At 39.7% G+C, this 19,383-nt stretch overlaps 1 non-coding gene across 1 annotated transcript; it reads left to right on the forward strand.

Moving 5' to 3' along the window:
• Positions 1-3,961: 3,961 nt before the first annotated feature.
• On the forward strand, positions 3,962-4,068 carry LOC112773731 (small nucleolar RNA R71). Its single transcript, XR_003188266.1, has one exon. It is a non-coding gene; the product is annotated as a small nucleolar RNA R71 (small nucleolar RNA).
• The last annotated feature ends 15,315 nt before the right edge of the window (positions 4,069-19,383 follow it).

Raw genomic sequence — 19,383 nt, forward strand, 5'->3', positions numbered from 1 at the left:
CCTTTGGGCTTGAATGTGCAGTTGTTCTTCTTGTCCATCCATATAACTCCTTGCTAGCTCCTCAATGGCTCCGTGAATGTGATTTAAGTTTATGTTGGTTGGATCATAGTACTCTTCTTGCTGGTATTCTTCTTGATGAGATTCTTCTCGGTGAGGTCCTTCTTGTGATGTTCTTTTCCCTATTTGAGGCCTTCTTTGTTGTTGGGTGGGTGCCACATAAGTTATACGCTGTAGCGTAACTAACCTCCCAGGGTTTACCCAATTTGGATTGCTGTCCTCGAAGACTACCTTGGCTTTCGTACACAGTCTAAGGATGGTGCTGGGGTACCAAAGTCTAGCACCCGGATCATTCTTCTCGGCTGACTCTTGAATCCCCTCAGCTATAATTTCGTGCACATTGATGCCTCCACCATTTATTAAGCAATGTACCATAGTAGCTCGAGTAGTGTTAACCTCAGAATTGTTCGCGGCTGGGAGGATACATCTCCTCACGAGCTCAAACCATCCTTTGGATTCCGGGATGAGGTCTCCTCTCCTGATGAACCGGGGTCTCCTATCCGAATACCTTTCCCAGTCAGATCCTATAACACACATATCGTTCACAATTTCTTCAAGTTCATCATTGTCGGGGCCATTACTTATTCTTACATGATAACTGGACTCATCAAAATGTGACGATTTCAGCTGAAGAGTCCTTGTTATGGCATTGGGACTGAAGTCCACCTCTGTTCCTCTCACATAACTTTTGAAGGTGGGGGCCTTGGTTTTGTCTTCTTTGTCCATATTTGCATAAAACTCTTTGATGAGGTTTGTATTTATCTTTGCTTCTGGGTTCATGAGCCTTTGCCAACCCCTTTGTTCAATCTTCTCTCGAATCTGTGGGCACTCATCCTCGTTGAACTGGAATGTTAACTCAGGCAATATCTTTTTGAGCTTTATCCATTCAAATTCGAGTTCATGAAATGCAGTTTTGAATCTCCCTTCATCGAAAGGGATGCTCTCCACCGGTTCCCTCCTCTTTTGCCTCTTGGAGCTCGATGATGCCATGAGTAGGAGTTGATATGTGAAGATGGGGAGTGTGTCTTTGATGGGGTAAAAAGAGTTGGGTGTCGAGAGTGGGGAGTACAGAGAATGGGAATTGGAGTGTGAATGGGGTACGGAATAAGAACCACTTATATAGGCAGGTGGTGAGTGAATGAAAGGTGTGGATTGATGGAGTGGGTGTATAATGAACGGATGGGGTTTAGCATGGGATGAGCACAAGGATCATCAACTTTATGATGGGTTTGGTTCGATTTCCAAGTGTGTCATTCTTCCAATGTTGCATGGCAACATTTCCCAATGCATTCCCCTTGAAGACACGTGTATAGTCTTCTCCTTTTGTGGTGGCCGAACCCTTCCTCCTTCAATTGTCCCATCAATTTTCCTACAAAACAAAAGGGATGTGATTAATGAAATTGTGGATAGTGGCGGCAAAACTATAAAATGGGATAACTACTTTTTAAAGTTTTTGTTTCTAACTAACTAAGTGCTATTCATGAATGCAAACCAATTGACTATTTAATTGTCCATGTATGCAACATTGGTGACTATTTAATTGTTCAAGGCTCTAAGAGTGACATGATATGAATTGCATTTATGCTCTCTTAGTATGCCTTGAACACCAAACTTGTTCTTCACTATGTGCTGCATAAAAGGATTCATTCAAGTATATGTCAGAGTTGAATTGGAATTCATGAACCTTGCATTATTAACTACTTAAAAGCATATAAAACATGGGTTGCCTCCCATGAAGCACTTCTTTAGCGTCACTAGCTTGCGTTCTGACTTTGTCAGGGTGGTTGGTAATGCTTCAAATCTTCCCCCCTTGCAGTAAATCTATCTCCATTGGCTTCATCAAGGATCTCCACATGTTCTAAGGAGAGAATCCTGTTGATGGTGAAAACTTTAGGTAGCTGAGATGGGATGGTGGGGAGATGAGGTGGGATAACTGGGAAATAAGCTGAGATCACTTTATCCCCTGGAGAGAAGTCCTCTGTAGGGATCTTCTTGTTCCTCCACCTCCTTGGTGCCTTCTTCTTTGTTCCTTTTGATGTTGCCCTGCTCTTTGTGACCTCTTTTTCTAAGGAAATTTTGTTGCTGGTCTTATATGACTCTGGTAATTTAGGTTCCTCCTGGTTTTCCTTTTTCTGTGACAACTGCTGACTGTCTTGTTCATCAACCAAAGGGATTCCCAGGTGTACAGCTTGTGCTTCAATGCTTGTTTCTTCCACCAGTGCTTTTTCGTGCTCTCCCCTTGGTTCCTTGCTTTCCTGATTTGCTTATTGTGAGGGTTTGAAGACATTGAATGCGAGTTGTTCATCATGTATCCTCAGTATTAGCTCTCCTCGCTCCACATCTATGAGCGCTCTGGCTGTAGCTAGGAATGGTCTTCCCAATATGATTGGGTGAAGGTGACTCTCTTCCATTTCCAATATGACAAAGTCTGTGGGAAGGAAGTAGTTCCCAACCTTTACCAACACGTTTTCAACCACTCCTACTGCTTGTTTTTGAGTTTGTCAGCCAGCCTGATGACTACGTCTGTGGGCATTAGCTCATTGATCTACAGCTTCTTCATAAGGGATAAAGGCATTAAGTTGATGCTTGCTCCCAGGTCACAGAGTCATTTGTCAAACATTGTTTCTCCTATGGCACATGGGATGTGAAAACTCCCTGGGTCCTTCTTTTTTGTAGGGAACTCTAGTTGAATGAGAGCACTGCACTGCTTATTCATCACTATTGTTTGCCCTCCTTTGAGTGAGCTTTTCTTGGTCAGCAGCTCTTTCATATACTTAATGTACGAGGGCATTTATTGGAGATCCTTGATGAATGGTATGTTTATATGGAGAGATGCAAACATATCAAGGAACTTTGAGTATATTCTCTTTTCCACACCACCCTTGAGTCTTTGGGGAAAAGGTGCATAGAGTTTCAGAATCTCCTTCTGTGTAATTTTGGTTTCTTGGGGACCCTCTTCATGCTTCTCTGCTGAAGTATCACCAGAGTGTCTGAAGGGTTTGTTCAGCTCTTCCTCAGTCCCCTTATCACTTATAGTGACAATCTTGCAGTCTTCCCATCTTACTTTCTTTGCTTCACCTCTCGGGTTTTTCTCTGTGTCACTTGGGAAGCTGTCAGTAGGTTTGGGAATCTTCTCAGAGAGGTATCCCACTTGAAATTCTAGCCTCTTAATGGTGTCTCCCTGGTTTTTGATATTAGCTCGCACCTCCTCCTTGAACACCTTGTTCTCTTGGAGTTCCTTACATATGCCTTCAAGTAGGGTCTCAATCCTTGAGAGTCTATCTTCGGATGATGGTGAGTTGGAGTTGGAGGGATGAGAATGGCCATTTTGGTTTTGATATGGATGTTGAGAGGTGTTGTTAGGTGGGTGCTGATATGATCTCTGTGTGGAATGTTGGTGAGCTGCATTGTTGTTGGGGTTGTGATGTCTCTGATCTTGGCCTTGATCTTGTTGATTTCCCCACCCAAAGTTTGGGTGGTTCTTCTAACCAGGATTGTAAGTTTTGGAATATAGATCATAGATCTGCCTACGTGAGTTTCTAATGTAGTTGGCTTGTTCCTACTCACCCTCTGCTTCTGCATTCACTCCTTCTTGGGTTGCTGATGAGGTGGTGATTGCTGCTACTTGGTTCCTCTCCATTTTCTTGGTAAGGTCAGCCAGCTACTTGGTGATCAGCTTGTTCTGGGCCAGCAATGCATCCACGTTATTTAGCTCTATTACTCCTCTAGTGTTGCCTCTTCAGAAGCATAGAAGTAGTCATTCTCCGCTACAGTCTCAAAGACATCTTTGGCTTCTTCTATGGTCTTCTTCTTGTTCAGAGATCCCCCAGATGAGTGGTCTACTGCCTTCTTTGATTCATAAGAAAGACCTTCATAGAAAATGTGTAACTGCACCCATTCATTGAACATATTTGGCGGGCACCTTCTTGTCAAGTCCTTAAACCTCTCCCATACTTCATAGAAAGTTTCACCATCTTGTTGCCTGAAGGTTTGTACCTCAGCTCTTAACCTGTTGATTCTTTGAGGAGGATAGAATCTCACCAAAAATTTGTACACCACATCTTCCCAGGTTGTTAAACTCTCCTTCGAGAAGGATTCCAGCCATTTAGATGCTTTGTCCTTGAGTGAGAAGGGAAATAGAAGCAGCCTATAGGTGTCAGGATGAACACCATTAGACTTCACAGTATTACATATCCTCAGGAATGTGGTTAGATGTTGATTGGGGTCTTCTTGGACACTTCCTCCAGATGAACAGTTGTTCTGAACCAGGGTGATGAGCTGTGGCTTTAGTTCAAAATTATTGGCATGTATGGTTGGCTTTTGGATGCTACTTCCACAGTTTCCTGGGTTTGGATTAATATAAGAGCCTAGAACTCTTCTTTCTTGTCCAGTATGATGCACTGGACCTTCTCTGCCATGGTTGTGAGCCTCTTCTTCATGATGGTTCTCCATATTCTCATCCATGTCTGGTTCAAAGTACTCTTCCTCTTCCTCAGCACCAACAACTCTCTTTCTTCTTGCTTCCCTCCTTAATCTAAGGAAGGTCCTCTCAGGTTCAGACCAACAGAAGTTGAAGCCCCGCTTCTTCTACCTGTAACCAAAAAGGCCAAAGCAAAAGGGAGATAGAGAATATTCTTGTAAAAAATGCTGTTAGTGTGAGTGATGCAATATATCAAACAGTTAGTGTGTTAGTAAACTGAATTGTAACAAATACGAGAACACCACAAACAGGTAGGGTCAAAGGGAAGAAAATAACTAAAACTGAAAGTAAATTACTCAAACAGAATTTAAATCAAACAAAAGAAAAATGCTCAATCTAGTTATCCACCAATTTAATCATTGTTGATACAAAATTAATCCCCGAAAATGGCGCCATAAACTTGATGCACGGAAACTTGTCTCTCAACAATTTTCCCTCAGCAAGTATACTGAATTGTCGTCAAGTAAAAACTCATAATAGAGTGAGGTCAAATCCCACAGGGATTGATTGGTCAAGCAACTTTAATTGCAGGAATGTTCTAGTTGAGCTAAGCAGAATTTGATTGGAGAATTACAGGAAATTAAATGGCGAAAAGTAAATGGCAGGAAATGTAATTACTGGAAATAAAAGACTGAATGTAAATGACGGAAAGTAAATTGCAGAAACTTAAATGGGGAATGGGGAAGATGAACATAAAAGTAAATGGCAGAAAGTAAAGAGAATGGGTAAGATCAGAAATGGGGAGTTCATTAGGCTCAGGAGATGTTGTATTCTCCGGATCAAGTTTATTTTCATCTCTTCCTCAATCAATGCATTCATTGATCTCCTTGGCAATCTTAAGTGATTGAATTCCAATTCCTTGGTAATTCAATCTCTCAAATCTTGATCAATAGCCAATTCCTTGGTCTGATTGCTCATGAGAAGAGATGAAGTGTGGCCACTAATTATACCACATGTATTCCCAAATCAAAATGTTGGTAGGATTATATATCACTATATCCATCCAAACCCCAATTTGGTCCAACATGAGAAAGCATTTCTAGCATGATCTCTTCGTTCCTCTTCCAAGGTTCCTATGGCATTGTCATGCATCACAATATGGAGGACATTTCGAAGGTGAGCGAACAGCCACAAAAGTCCTCCAATGTGGCTTCTACTGGCCCACTCTCTATAAAGACTCCCGAGAGTTTGTGCGTAATTGTGACAGTTGCCAGAGAGCTAGTAATCTGCCTCATAGTTACGCCATGCCTCAGCAAGGGATCTTAGAGATTGAGTTGCTTGATGTATGGGGTATTGACTTCATGGGGCCTTTCCCACCATCATACTCAAACACTTATATTCTGGTGGCAGTCGACTATGTATCCAAATGGGTAGAGGCCATTGCAACACCCACCAATGATACTAAGACAATGCTGAAGTTCCTCCAGAAATATATCTTCAACAGATTGGTGTCCCTAGAGCACTAATCAGTGATGGGGGCACTCACTTCTGCAACAAACAGTTTTACTCTGCTATGGTCCGATATGGAATTAGCCATAAGGTGGTAACTCCATATCATCCACAGACAAATGGGCAAGCTGAAGTCTCTAATAGAGAACTAAAAAGAATCCTGGAACGGACTGTAAGTACCCGTAGAAAGGATTGGGTAAGAAGCTTGGATGACGCTCTGTGGGCATACAGAACAGCATTCAAGACTCCTATAGGGACCTCTCCATACCAGTTTGTGTATGGTAAGGCCTGTCATTTGCCCGTGGAACTGGAGCATAAGGCCTACTGGGCAACCAGATTCCTAAACTTTAATGCCAAATTAGCTGGAGAAAAAAGATTGCTCCAGCTAAATGAGCTAGAGGAATTCAGACTCACTGCTTTCGAAAATGCCAAGCTTTACAAAGAGAAAGCAAAAAGGTGGCATGATAGAAAGCTGTCATCTAGAGTCTTTGAACCAGGACAGAAGGTTTTGCTATTTAACTCTAGGCTCAGATTATTCCCTGGGAAACTGAAATCTCGGTGGAGGGGACTATATGTGATTACAAGTGTGTCACCATACGGCTATGTGGAGCTTCAAGACATTGATTCTAATAAGAAGTTCATTGTTAATGGACAGAGAGTCAAGCATTATCTTGAAGGCAATCTTGAGCAAGAATGCTCAAAGCTGAGACTAGATTAAAAGCTCAGCAAGGTCCAGCTAAAGACAATAAAGAAGCGTTTATTGGGAGGCAACCCAATTTTTACTTATCTATGTTAATTTTATGTTTTCCTTTTTTATTTTATGTTTTCTTTAGGATGATGATCATGTGGAGTCACAGAAATCAAAGCAAAATCAAAAACATCATTAAAAATAGCTCACCCTGGAGGAAGAGCTTACTCGCGTTTAAACGCCAGTAAGAAGCATCAGACTGGCGTTTAACGCCAGAAAGAAGCATCAAGCTGGCGTTAAACGCCAAAAACAAGCACCAAGTTGGCGTTCAATGCCAAGAAAGGGGGAAAAGCTGGCGTTTAATGCCAGAAACAAGCAGCAGTCTGGCGTTAAACGCCAGGATTGCACTCTAAGGGCGTTTTGCACGCCTCAATGGAGCAGGGATGCTAAGTCCTTGACCCCTCAAGATCTGTGGACCCCACAGGATCCCTACCTACCCCACCTCTTCTTCTCTCCTCTTAACACCTTTCCATAACATTCTTCTCCATACTCTCTTCACCACACACATCCATCCATCATAAACCCCTCATACACACTACCATCCTCCCTTGGCCGAACCCACCACACATCTCCATCTCCTCCTTTCTTTCTTCATTTGCTCGAGGACGAGCAAACATTTTAAGTTTGGTGTAGAAAAAGCCCCGCTTTTTAATTTTCCATAACCATATGGCACCTTCCATGAAATTAGAGAATATCAAAGAGCTATGAGGGAAGAGCAACAAAGGCAAGGAAGAGACATAGAGGAGCTCAAGAGCACCATTGGTTCTTCAAGAAGAGGAAGACGCCACCCTCACTAAGGTGGACCCGTTCCTTAATCTCCTTGTTCTTATCTTCCTGTTTTTCGATTTTTGAGCCTTATGTTTTATTTATGTTTGTGTCTTTACTATATGATCATTAGTGTTTAAGTGTCTATGTCTTAAAGCTATGAATGTCCTATGAGTCCATCACCTCTCTTAAATGAAAACTGCTCTAAAAACAAAAGAACAAGAAGTACATGATTTCAAATTCATCCTTGAAATTATTTTAATTATTTTGATGTGGTGATAATACTTTTTGTTTTCTGAATGAATGCTTGAACAGTGCATATGTCTTTTGATATTGTTGTTTATGAATGTTAAATATGTTGGCTCTTGAAAGAATGATGAAAAGGAGAAATGTTATTTGATAATCTGAAAAATCATAAAAATGATTCTTGAAGCAAGAAAAAGCAGTGAAGAACAAAGCTTGCAAAAAGAAAAATGGCGAAAAAAAAAGAGAAAGAGAAAGAAAAAGCAAGCAGAAAAAGCCAAAAGCTCTTTAAACCAAAAGGCAAGAGCAAAAAGCCAATAGCCCTTAAAACCAAAAGGCAAGGGTAATAAAAAGGATCCAAGGCTTTGAGCATCAGTGGATAGGAGGGCCTAAAGGAATAAAATCCTAGCCTAAGTGGCTAAACCAAGCTGTCCCTAACCATGTGCTTGTAGCGTGAAGGTGTCAAGTGAAAACTTGAGACTGAGCGGTTAAAGTCGAGGTCCAAAGCAAAAACAGAGTGTGCTTAAGAACCCTGGACACCTCTAATTGGGGACTCTAGCAAAGCTGAGTCACAATCTGAAAAGGTTCACCCAGTTATGTGTCTGTGGCATTTATGTATCTGGTGGTAATATTGGAAAACAAAGTGCTTAAGGCCACGGCCAAGACTCATAAAGTAGCTATGTTCAAGAATCAACATACTGAACTAGGAGAATCAATAACACTATCTGAATTCTAAGTTCCTATAGATGTCAATCATTCTGAACTTCAAAGGATAAAGTGAGATGCCAAAACTATTCAAGAGGCAAAAAGCTACAAGTCCCGCTCATCTGATTGGAGCTAAGTTTCATTGATATTTTGGAATTCATACTATATTCTCTTCTTTTTATCCTATTTGATTTTCATTTGCTTGGGGACAAGCAACAATTTAAGTTTGGTGTTGTGATGAGCGGATAATTTATACGCTTTTTGGCATTGTTTTTACATAGTTTTTAGTATGATTTAGTTAGTTTTAATATATTTTTATTAGTTTTTAAATAAAAATCATATTTCTGGACTTTACTATGAGTTTGTGTATTTTTCTGTGATTTCAGGTAATTTCTGGCTGAAATTGAGGGACTTGAGCAAAAATCTGATTCAGAGGCTGAAAAAGGACTGTAGATGCTGTTGGATTCTGACCTCCCTGCACTCAAAATAGATTTTTTGGAGCTACAGAAACCCAATTGGCGCGCTCTTAGTTGCGTTGGAAAGTAGACATCCAGGGATTTCCAGCAATATATAATAGTCCATACTTTGCTCAAAGATAAACGACATAAACCGGCATTTAACGCCAGTTTCATTTTCCATTCTGGCGTTAAACGCCTGAAATAGGTTACAAGTTGGAGTTAAATGCCCAAAATAGGTTACAACCTGGCGTTTAACTCCAGAAATAGCCTAGGCACGTGTAAAGCTCAAGTCTCAGCCCCAGCACACACCAAGTGGGCCCCAGAAGTGGATTTCTGCACTATCTATCATAGTTTACTCATTTTCTGTAAACCTAGGTTACTAGTTTAGTATTTAAACAACTTTTAGAGATTTATTTTGTATCTCATGACATTTTCACATTTTACATTGTATCTCTACGGCATGAGTCTCTAAACTCCATGATTGGGGGTGAGGAGCTTTGCTGTGTTTCGATGAATTAATGCAATTACTACTGTTTCTCATTCAATCACGCTTGTTTCTATTCTAAGATATTCACTCGCACTTCACCCTGATGAATGTGATGATCCGTGACACTCATCATCATTCTCACCTATGAACGCGTGCCTGACAACCACCTCCATTCTATCTGCACTAGCTTGAGTGTATATCTCTTAGCCTCCTGGTTCATGATCAGAGTTTTCATGGTATAGGCTAGAATTATTGGCGGCCATTCCTAAGATCCGGAAAGTCTAAACCTTGTCTGTGGTATTCCGGGTAAGATCTGGGAAGGGATGACTGTGACGAGCTTCAAACACACGAGTGTTGGGCGTAGTGACAGACGCAAAAGAATCAACGGATTCTATTCCAATATGAGTGAGAACCGATAGATGATTAGCCGTGTGGTGACAGCGCATTTGGACCATTTTCACTAAGAGGATGGATGGTAGCCATTGACAACGGTGATCCACCAACATACAGCTTGCCATGGAAGGAGATCTGCGTGCGTGAAAAAGAAGACAGCAGGAAAGCAGAGATTCAGAAGACAGAACATCTCCAAAACCTCAATCTGTTCTCCACTACTGCATAACAAGTAACCTTTATTTCATGTTATCTAGTTTTCATAAACAAGAGTAATTTTTATTATTAATCTCCTGACTAAAATTTACAAGATAACCATAGATTGCTCCAAGCCAACAATCTCCGTGGGATCAACCCTTACTCACGTAAGGTATTACTTGGACAACCTAGTGCACTTGCTGGTTAGTGGTACGAGTTGTGAAAAGTGTGATTTACAATTCGTGCACCATGCAGCAAACATAAATCAGCACAATGTAGATTGGACAGAAGCTTAAGGAGCAAGAAAAGTAAATTGTAACAAAATGTAAAGGGGAGTGGGTGCTGGAGAATTTAAAGAAAGCAATAGATCAATCAATCAGAACAATTGCAGAAAATGTAAATGTGCAGGAAAGTAAATTCAAGTTCAATGTAATATGAAGTGTATAATTGCAGAAAAGTAAAGTTGCAGAAGAAGGTAAATCGGAAAGAAACAATTGAGATCCGATCTTTAATTCATAGATTCAGAAAACAGAAAAGAAATTGAATTCCAAGATGAAGATTTTCAGAGAATTCTTAATTCAGAGTTCAAAAACCAAAAGCAGAGAAGTGAATTTGCAAAAGAAAGAAAATGAATATAGAAAGTAAACTCAGATTTGATCTCAATCTCCAAATTCAAAAGAAAATTAAAAGAGAGCTCTCTATTCTACCCCTAATGCTCTCTAGCAGAGCCAGCCTTGTTGTGTAGCGTAGCACTCCCTTGTGTACTTGGTTCGAACCTTGGCTGCCCCCTTTTGTGAGTGTTGCACCTAACTTTCTTTGCATGAAGGCCACGAAAACGTTGCTTGTGTGAACGCTAGCGTTAAATAAATGAACGCTCTTCTCCTTTGCATAGCGCTTTCTTGCTTTCCTTGTTGGGCGCTCCGTTGCTTTAATGAACGCTAGTGTTCATTATTGTGAACGTTGCTTCCTTTTATTCCATTCATTTCCAATTAACAATGCCAATGCATGGTTCATAATGGTATAAATAAATTAAATGCATGCATGCTTTACTTTAACGCCTTGGCATTGATTTAATAATGCATTCATTTTTTCTTGGCATTAATGATTAAATACTTCATGTATGCATTAATTGGCTTTGTAATGCCAATTAACGTGAAGCTTATTCATGCCAATGCGTTAATATATAATGCATAGTTCATGATGGCATTAAATGCATGCATGCTTTAATTTATTAACTCATGATAATGCATGCTTAGGGCATTAATGCTAATGCCACAGCTTCATGGTTATGGGCCACGTTTTTAAAAAGTGTGGCCTAAAGTTCCAAAGTGTGCTCAAACTTCAAAGCGTGTCCCAAAATTCCTCTTTTCTTTTTTTTTTAGCTTATTTGTGCTATTTTGCTTCTTTTTCCACTTATTTCCTACAAAATTTATAAAATCAAAAGATCAAAGAAATATACCATTTAAGCACAAAAGAATGCAATATTTAAGCACTAATCATCAATTTCTTGTATGAAAAAACATAGAAAAACATGACATGATGACATGATATCACAACACCAAACTTAAACCTTGCTTGTCCCCAAGCAAGAAAAGAATCATGCAATAAAGATTGACAATCCAAGGTAAGAAGAATAGCAACTCAATGTTCATGGTTAGCTAGTTTTCTATGCATGCTACAATCACAAAAGAAATGTAAATGATTGATGCTTCTATCTAGCTCATTTTATGAAATCTTTTCCTTATGTTTCTTCCTTGAAACAAGCTTTTGATTTTCTTATTAGCTTCTCCTTTTGGGTGCTTTGTCCCATGAGTTGATAACAAAACTACGATTCTAAATGCTTTGTTTTCAAGTATTACCACTTGATACGTAAGCACCACAAGCATTTAATTAGAGGACTTTATTAAGCTCATTTGTTTCTTTTCTTGACTCTCTAATCATTGATGCTCAGAGCCTTGAGCTTTGAGGGAGTGCTTTTTGCACTTTAAGCCTAACCTTGAGTTCTAAGTGCTTTGTTTTCAAGCTTTTTGCTTGATACATAAACACCACAAGTACTTAACAACTTAATTGTCATTGGTACTCAGAGCCTTCAGCTTTCTCATTCTTTTCCTTTTTCTTTCTTGCCTTAACTTGCAATTGCTTCTTCAAGGTTTTCATGATTTTCAAAGATTTCACAAAATGTTCTAGATGTAAACTTCAACTAAATAAAATCTAATGCAATTGAGAAACAATTAATCATACTAGCCTTCCAATACTTGTATGCACATGCTAAGTTCTTCTTTAATTCCCTGTTTGTTTATGATCATGATACTTTATTGCTTTTGAATTCATAAAACTCAAGTTGGTAGTCATAATGTCACCGCAACATATTATAGATCAAAATTCAAGCTATGCTTATTCATACCACACATGTATACAGAGAAGGTAAAGACAATCATGCAATTTAAAGTGCTGGAAACAAATGAGAGGAAAAGGAACTTTACAACCTTGTAATTCTTCTTTTCTATTGTTGTCACTTTTCTCATATTCTTCCTCTTCCCTTGCCAAACTCATAATGCTTGCTCATCCTCAAGCAACAATTAGAACAATAGATATGGGGCTAAGATAGATCATGAATGTCTTACACAATGAAATATTAGTAGCACATATGTTTTAAGCAAGCAAAATTAAAGATAACAATCAAGGCACAAGAGACAGAGACATTATGATTGCAAACATAGAGGGTGTGCATGATACATTGCATAAAGAAAATAAGTGGCATATCAAACTTAGTGTGACACTTTCACTTGGAATTGATGCAAATATCTAGTATAGATTGGAAACAAATTTTGTTGCATAGCAACACTAAACATAGAATGCAATCATATATCAATTTATTTGAACTAAAACTAAGCAAATGAAACTGTTATATGTTAAGTACAATCACCAAGCCAAGAATCTGTCATGAATAGGGATCTCTTGGTGATGTATTAACAAAAACAGTTAATAAAAGAAAGCATAAAAAAAACAGGTAAATGACTAAAACAAAGAGAAAACTAAAATTGTCCAACAAAGAAGAAAAATAACACTGCAAGGGGCATTATAATTATGCAGACAAGTGGTGTTGCTGAATGAATTGCATAGAAAATTAAGTGGCACACCAAACTTAGAATCTTAGTGTGACACTTTCATTTTTGATGCAATCATCCATAGAGATTGAAACAGATTGTTGCCGGGCAACACCAAACTTAGAATGTAACCATATGCCAATTTATTGAATTTAAACAAAGCAAAGAAGGAAAACAAAGCAAAGAAAAGAAATGTTACCTACAGTTGACGTGTTCTTCACTTTCTTCCTCTTCTTCCAGTTTGTTAAGAGGAATGACCTTAAGGGGGGAGAAGATTCAGCTATTGTCCCCTGTCTTGGTCTCTCCTCAGCAAGCTTCCTTTTGTTAATGACTTGATTGAGCTTGCTTGTTGGATCAGGGGTAGAATTGGTGCTCTTATTAGTTGCCTTCACTTCTTTGGATTCAAGACTTGGTTGCTGTGTGATTATTGGAGTGTTTTCTTCATCAAGAGCCTTTTGAATTGATGGTGCCATGAGCTCTTCCTCTATGCAACTTTCTACCTTACTTGAGTATGGACTCTCTTGATTGACTTCCTCACTTTCTTGTTCTTCCACTTCCTCCTTTGCATTCAACATTTGACTTAATAACACTTTCATGGAGGAGGTTTGTTGATCTTCCCAAGATTTCTTCATCTCCTCTTCATATCTTTCAATCACAGATTCAAGTGTTGAGAATTTTTGGTTCAAGAAAGTTTGTGGAGGTTGTGAGTTTTCATGTTCTTTTGTCATCTCAAGTGGCTTCTGTGGATATGCAATTTCAGGTTCAAATGCCTCCTCCAACTTATTCTTCCTTTTTATCCACCAATTGATCTTCACCTTCCTTCTCCACTTCTTCCTTTTTATCCACCAATTGATCTTCACCTTCCTTGCTTAGCAATTCTCTGTTTCTTCTTGCTTGCTCCAAATATCCATTCATCTTATTGTAGAGGGTTTCTTGCCTTTTCCAAGATTGTTCTTATCTTTCAAAAAATTCTCTGGAATTTTGAAGGAGATCCTCTGAAGGTTGAGAGTAATTTTGTGGACACGAACGTGTTGTAGTGAAGTTGTTTTGAGGGTTATGGAGTGAATTTTGTGAGTTGTGGAATGAATTTTGTGGTTGGTGAGATGAGTTGTATGGATCTTGGAGAAAACTATGTGTTGAGGCATAATCAAGAGATGATGTCTCTTGCTGAGTGTCATATGGAGCACCAGAATTCCCTTTCCAGCCATAGTTAGTGTTAGCATCATAACAGTATGATTTACTTTGTGGCTCTGGGAGGAAATTCCTTTCACTTGATTGTTCACACTCTTGTTGATATGCACAGACACCATGAGAAAAATGACATGAATCATTTGGTGGTTCTGGATCATATCTTGTGTGAATTGCTTCATCATCTATCATTTCTTGGTGATATTCCGAACCACCATTAGAATAATGACTCGAATAATTTTGTGGTGGTGGGAGATATCCCATATGATTCTCTTGCTCATCTTGTGGTTTTGAAGCATATCTCCATTGAGTGGAGTGCTCAGAATTTGCATTTTCTTGGTGATATTCCCAGCCACCATTAGAATAATCAATTGGTGATGGTGGATAATATCCCATAAGATTTGTTTGATCACAAGATGAGTTGAACTCCATTTGAATTTTATAAAACACAACACCAATGAAAATTGAAATTACTCATATTAGAGATGAGAATTTCTTAGTGAGGCAAAAACACAAACACCTTGGTTTCAATTTAAAACAGAGAACAAAAATAAAAAAAATGCTTGATCTAGACTTCTCACCCACTTAATCATTGTCGATCTAATCAATCCCTGGCAACGGCGCCAAAAACTTGATGGGTGGAAATCAGAATTCCACACCAAAACTCACTGGCAAGTGTACTGGGTCACATCAAGTAGTAAAACTCACTTAGAGTGAGGTCGATCCCACAAGCATTGATGGATCAAGCAACTTTAGTGGGTGATTAGTTTAGTCAAGCTAATATTGGTGAATTTGATGAAAAGTGACCAACAGAATGTAAATGATAAGAAATTTAAAGTTGCAGAAAGTAAATTGGCTTGAAACTTAAATGATAAGGAATGTAAATTGCAGCAGATCTCACTTGCAGGAATTAAATTGACAGAAGCTTAAAGGACAAGAAATGTAAATTGCAGCAAACATAAATCAGCAGAATGTAGATTGGACAGAAGCTTAAGGAGCAAGAAAAGTAAATTGCAGCAAAATGTAAAGGAGGGTGGGTGCTGGAGAATTTAAAGAAAGCAATAGATCAATCAATCAGAACAATTGCAGAAAATATAAATGTGCAGGAAAGTAAACTCAAGTTCAATGTAATCTGAAGTGTATAATTACAGAAAAGTAAAGTTGCAGAAGAAGGTAAATCAGAAAGAAACAATTGAGATCTGATCTTTAATTCATAGATTCAGAAAACAGAAAAGAAATGAAACTCCAAGATGAAGATCTTCAGAGAATTCTTCAATCAAAGTTCAAAAACCAAAAGCAGAAAAGTGAATTTGCAAAAGAAAGAAAATGAATATAGAAAGTAAACTCAAATTTGATCTCAATCTCCAAATTCAAAAGAAAATTAAAAGAGAGCTCTCTATTCTACCCCTAATGCTCTCTAGCAGAGCTAGCCTTGTTATGTAGTGTAGCACTCCCTTGTGTGCTTGGTTCGAACCTTAGCTGCCCCCTTTTGTGAGTGTTGCACCTAGCTTTTTTCGCATGAAGGCCACGAAAACGTTGCTTGTGTGAACGCTAGCGTTAAATAAATGAACGCTCTTCTCCTTTGCATAGCGCTTTCTTGCTTTCCTTGTTGGGCGCTCCGTTGCTTTAATGAACGCTAGTGTTCATTATTGTGAACGTTGCTTCCTTTTATTCCATTCATTTCCAATTAACAATGCCAATGCATGGTTCATAATGGTATAAATAAATTAAATGCATGCATCCTTTACTTTAACGCCTTGGCATTGATTTAATAATGCATTCATTTTTTCCTGGCATTAATGATTAAATACTTCATGTATGCATTAATTGGCTTTGTAATGCCAATTAACGTGAAGCTTATTCATGCCAATGCGTTAATATATAATGCATAGTTCATGATGGCATTAAATGCATGCATGCTTTAATTTATTAACTCATGATAATGCATGCTTAGGGCATTAATGCTAATGCCACAACTTCATGGTTATGGGCCACGCTTTTAAAAAGCGTGGCTTAAAGTTTCAAAACGTGCTCAAACTTCAAAGCGTGTCCCAAAATTTTTCTTTTCTTTTTTTTAGCTTATTTTGTGCTATTTTGCTTCTTTTTCCACTTATTTCCTACAAAATTTATAAAATCAAAAGATCAAGGAAATATACCATTTAAGCACAAAAGAATGCAATATTTAAGCACTAATCATTAATTTCTTGTATGAAAAAGTATAGAAAAACATGACATGATGACATGTCATCAATGTCTTGCAAGATGCTACTCCAATCCCATTTCCCACATTGGCAAGGAAGACCAAGAAACGAGTTGAGTTGGATCCCAAAATGGTAGAGATGTTCAAGAAAATTGAGGTAACCATTCCTCTCTTTGATGCTATACGCCAAGTACCTAAATATGCCAAGTTTCTAAAGGACTTATGTATGAACAAGGAAAAAATTTGTGAATTAGAAACTATTCCATTGGGAAGCTCATTCTCCGCTTTAATGGATGATGTGCCGGAAAAGTGTGGTGACCCCGACCCTTGCCTAGTAACTTACACCATAGATGGGGTCGAATTTGTTGATTGTATGTGCGATCTTGGCGCTTGCGTGAGTATTATGCCCTTGTCCGTTTATGAGGTCTTTGATGACTTGCATCATCTACTCTCTTTTCCTGCATAAAAAGGACCATAAAAGAGCATAATCTCATTTGATCATTGCAATTCATGCACTATTTGATGAATATTCTGGTACATTTCTTTGAAATGGGGTTGTGCTAAATTTTAGGTGAAAAAGACATCAAAAAGGGAAAGAAAATAACAAAATAAGCTGGGCGTGTGAAACTGGCGTGCCACTTGGAGCAAACGCCACAAAAATGTATGGGCGTGGCATGCCAGGAGCTGGGCGTGGCACGCCAGTACTAAATTCCAGAAAGGATCATCAAGCTCTCTATATGGGCGTGGCACGCCAGGAACTGGGCGTGGCACACTAGTTATGATTTCCAGAGGAGCATGATTGAAGAAAATATATGGGCGTGACCTACCAGGAGCTGGGCGTAGCACGCCAGTGTAATTTTCTAGAAAGCAATGATGATGGCCACTAAAGGGGTGTAGCACACCAAGCTGGGCGTGGCACGCCTAACCACTCATATACTATGGGCGTGCCACTTGGTATCGAAGGCGTGGCACGCCAGCTTCAAATTGTCACTTTGGCGTGCAACTTGAAGAATCAGGCATGGCACGCCAAGCTGAAAAGTATCACATTAAAGGGGCGTGCCACTTGAGCATCAAGGCGTGGCACGCCAGTACAAGATTCCAGAGAGCAACATTGAAGACCCAAAAGGCTGGGCGTACCACTTGGTATCGAAGGCGTGGCACGCCAGCTTCAAAAGTCACTTGGGCGTGCCACTTAGAGAGCCAGGCATGGCACGCCAAGCTGGAAAGAGCCACATTGAAGTGGGCATGCAACTTGAGCATCAAGGCGTGGCACGCCAGTACAAGTTTCCAGAGAAGAGGTTGAAAGCCAAAAAGGCTGGGCGTGCCATTTGGTGTCGAAGGCGTGGCACGCCAGCTCTCAACCCTCACTTTGGTGTGCCACTTGAAGGATAGCCACTAGGCCAAGGCAAAATACTGGGCATGGCACACCAGACCCTGGGTGTGGCACGCCAGTTATGTTTTTCAGAGGAAGAGTTAGGAGGCCAACCTTATGAGTGTGCCACTTGGTATCGAAGGCGTGGCACACCAGCTACCATCTCTCACTTCAGTGTGCCACTTGAGCCTCAGGCGTGGCACGCCAACATCACCCATCACCAAGAAGAAGACCTGGGCGTGCCACTTGAGTTCTGGGCGTGGCACGCCAACGAAGGGACCAAGCACACAAATGGGCGTGGCACGCCAGAACCTGGGTGTGCCACGTTGGTTCAGTTTTCCAGAGAGAAAGACCAAGCACACATGATGGGCGTGCCACGCTAGTTCATCTTTCCAGAGACAAGAAGAAGAGGGAGAAGGGCTGGGCGTGCCACTTGATGTCGAAGGCGTGGCACGCCAGGCTACACAAGTGCTTAAAGGACCCTGGGAGTGCCACTTGGGCTCGAAGGCGTGGCACGCCAGGGATGCCAATGAAGGAGGGCGTGCCACTTAAAGAGTTGGGCGTGGCACGCCACTGAAGCACCAGTCACACGCCAGCTGGGAGATCACGTTTATTGAGTTTCTTTTCCCTCCAAATTGTATTTTTCTGTTCACTTTTGTATTTTCTTTAATTTCTAGTGCTAGGAGTAGTATAAATAACCCCTGAAAGTACTGAGAAAGGGGTTAAGCAGTTGAGCTATTAGCTATAGTTAGATTTACTTTTCACTTTATCATCTCTTCCATCTCTTGTACTTTTCTCTGACTTATGAGTAGCTAAATTCCCTCTCATTGAGAGAGGGAGATCTGTTGTACTTGATGGATTAATGATAGTAAATTTCTTCTTCTTTTCATCCTCTCTTTGATTTGCTAGAAGGAATTTCGTTTTAATGTTAGTGTTCAATCACCTTGGAAAAGAGGTTGAATGCAAATTGGGTTTCATGGGAACCTTGGAAAAGGAAACATGAAACCATGCTAGAAATCCCTTCTCACACTTGAGTAGGATCTTGGTTTTGGTGTTTGCATATGGTGACATATAATCCTCCCTCTACTTGGACCTATGATGATGTGTGGTATAATCAGAGACCAAGCATATCTCTCTTCATGAACAATTAGACCAAGGAGTTGGCTATTGATCAAGATCTGAGAGATTGAGTCACCAAGGGATTGGGGCTCAATCAATCATGATTGCCAAGAGGTCAATGAGTTGCATGATTGAAAAGGATATGAGCTAGATTTAATCCAAAGAGACAACATCTCCTGATCTCAATGAATTTCCCCTATTCTTATCTCTCACCTTCTTTATAGCTTCTTTTACATTCTGCAAATCCCCATTCCCATTTACAATTAAGTCATTTACATTTTTGTACTTTACCTTATTGCCATTTTTAATCCTTCACTTTACTGCTTATATTTACTTTTGAGTCATTTATGTTTCTACCCATTTACAATCCTACAATCACGATTTATTCGGCTTAGCTTGCTTAATTTATCAATTAAT

The sequence above is a fragment of the Arachis hypogaea genome, chromosome 18 (genome assembly GCF_003086295.3).
Source record: "Arachis hypogaea cultivar Tifrunner chromosome 18, arahy.Tifrunner.gnm2.J5K5, whole genome shotgun sequence".
Classification (NCBI taxonomy): domain Eukaryota; kingdom Viridiplantae; phylum Streptophyta; class Magnoliopsida; order Fabales; family Fabaceae; genus Arachis; species Arachis hypogaea.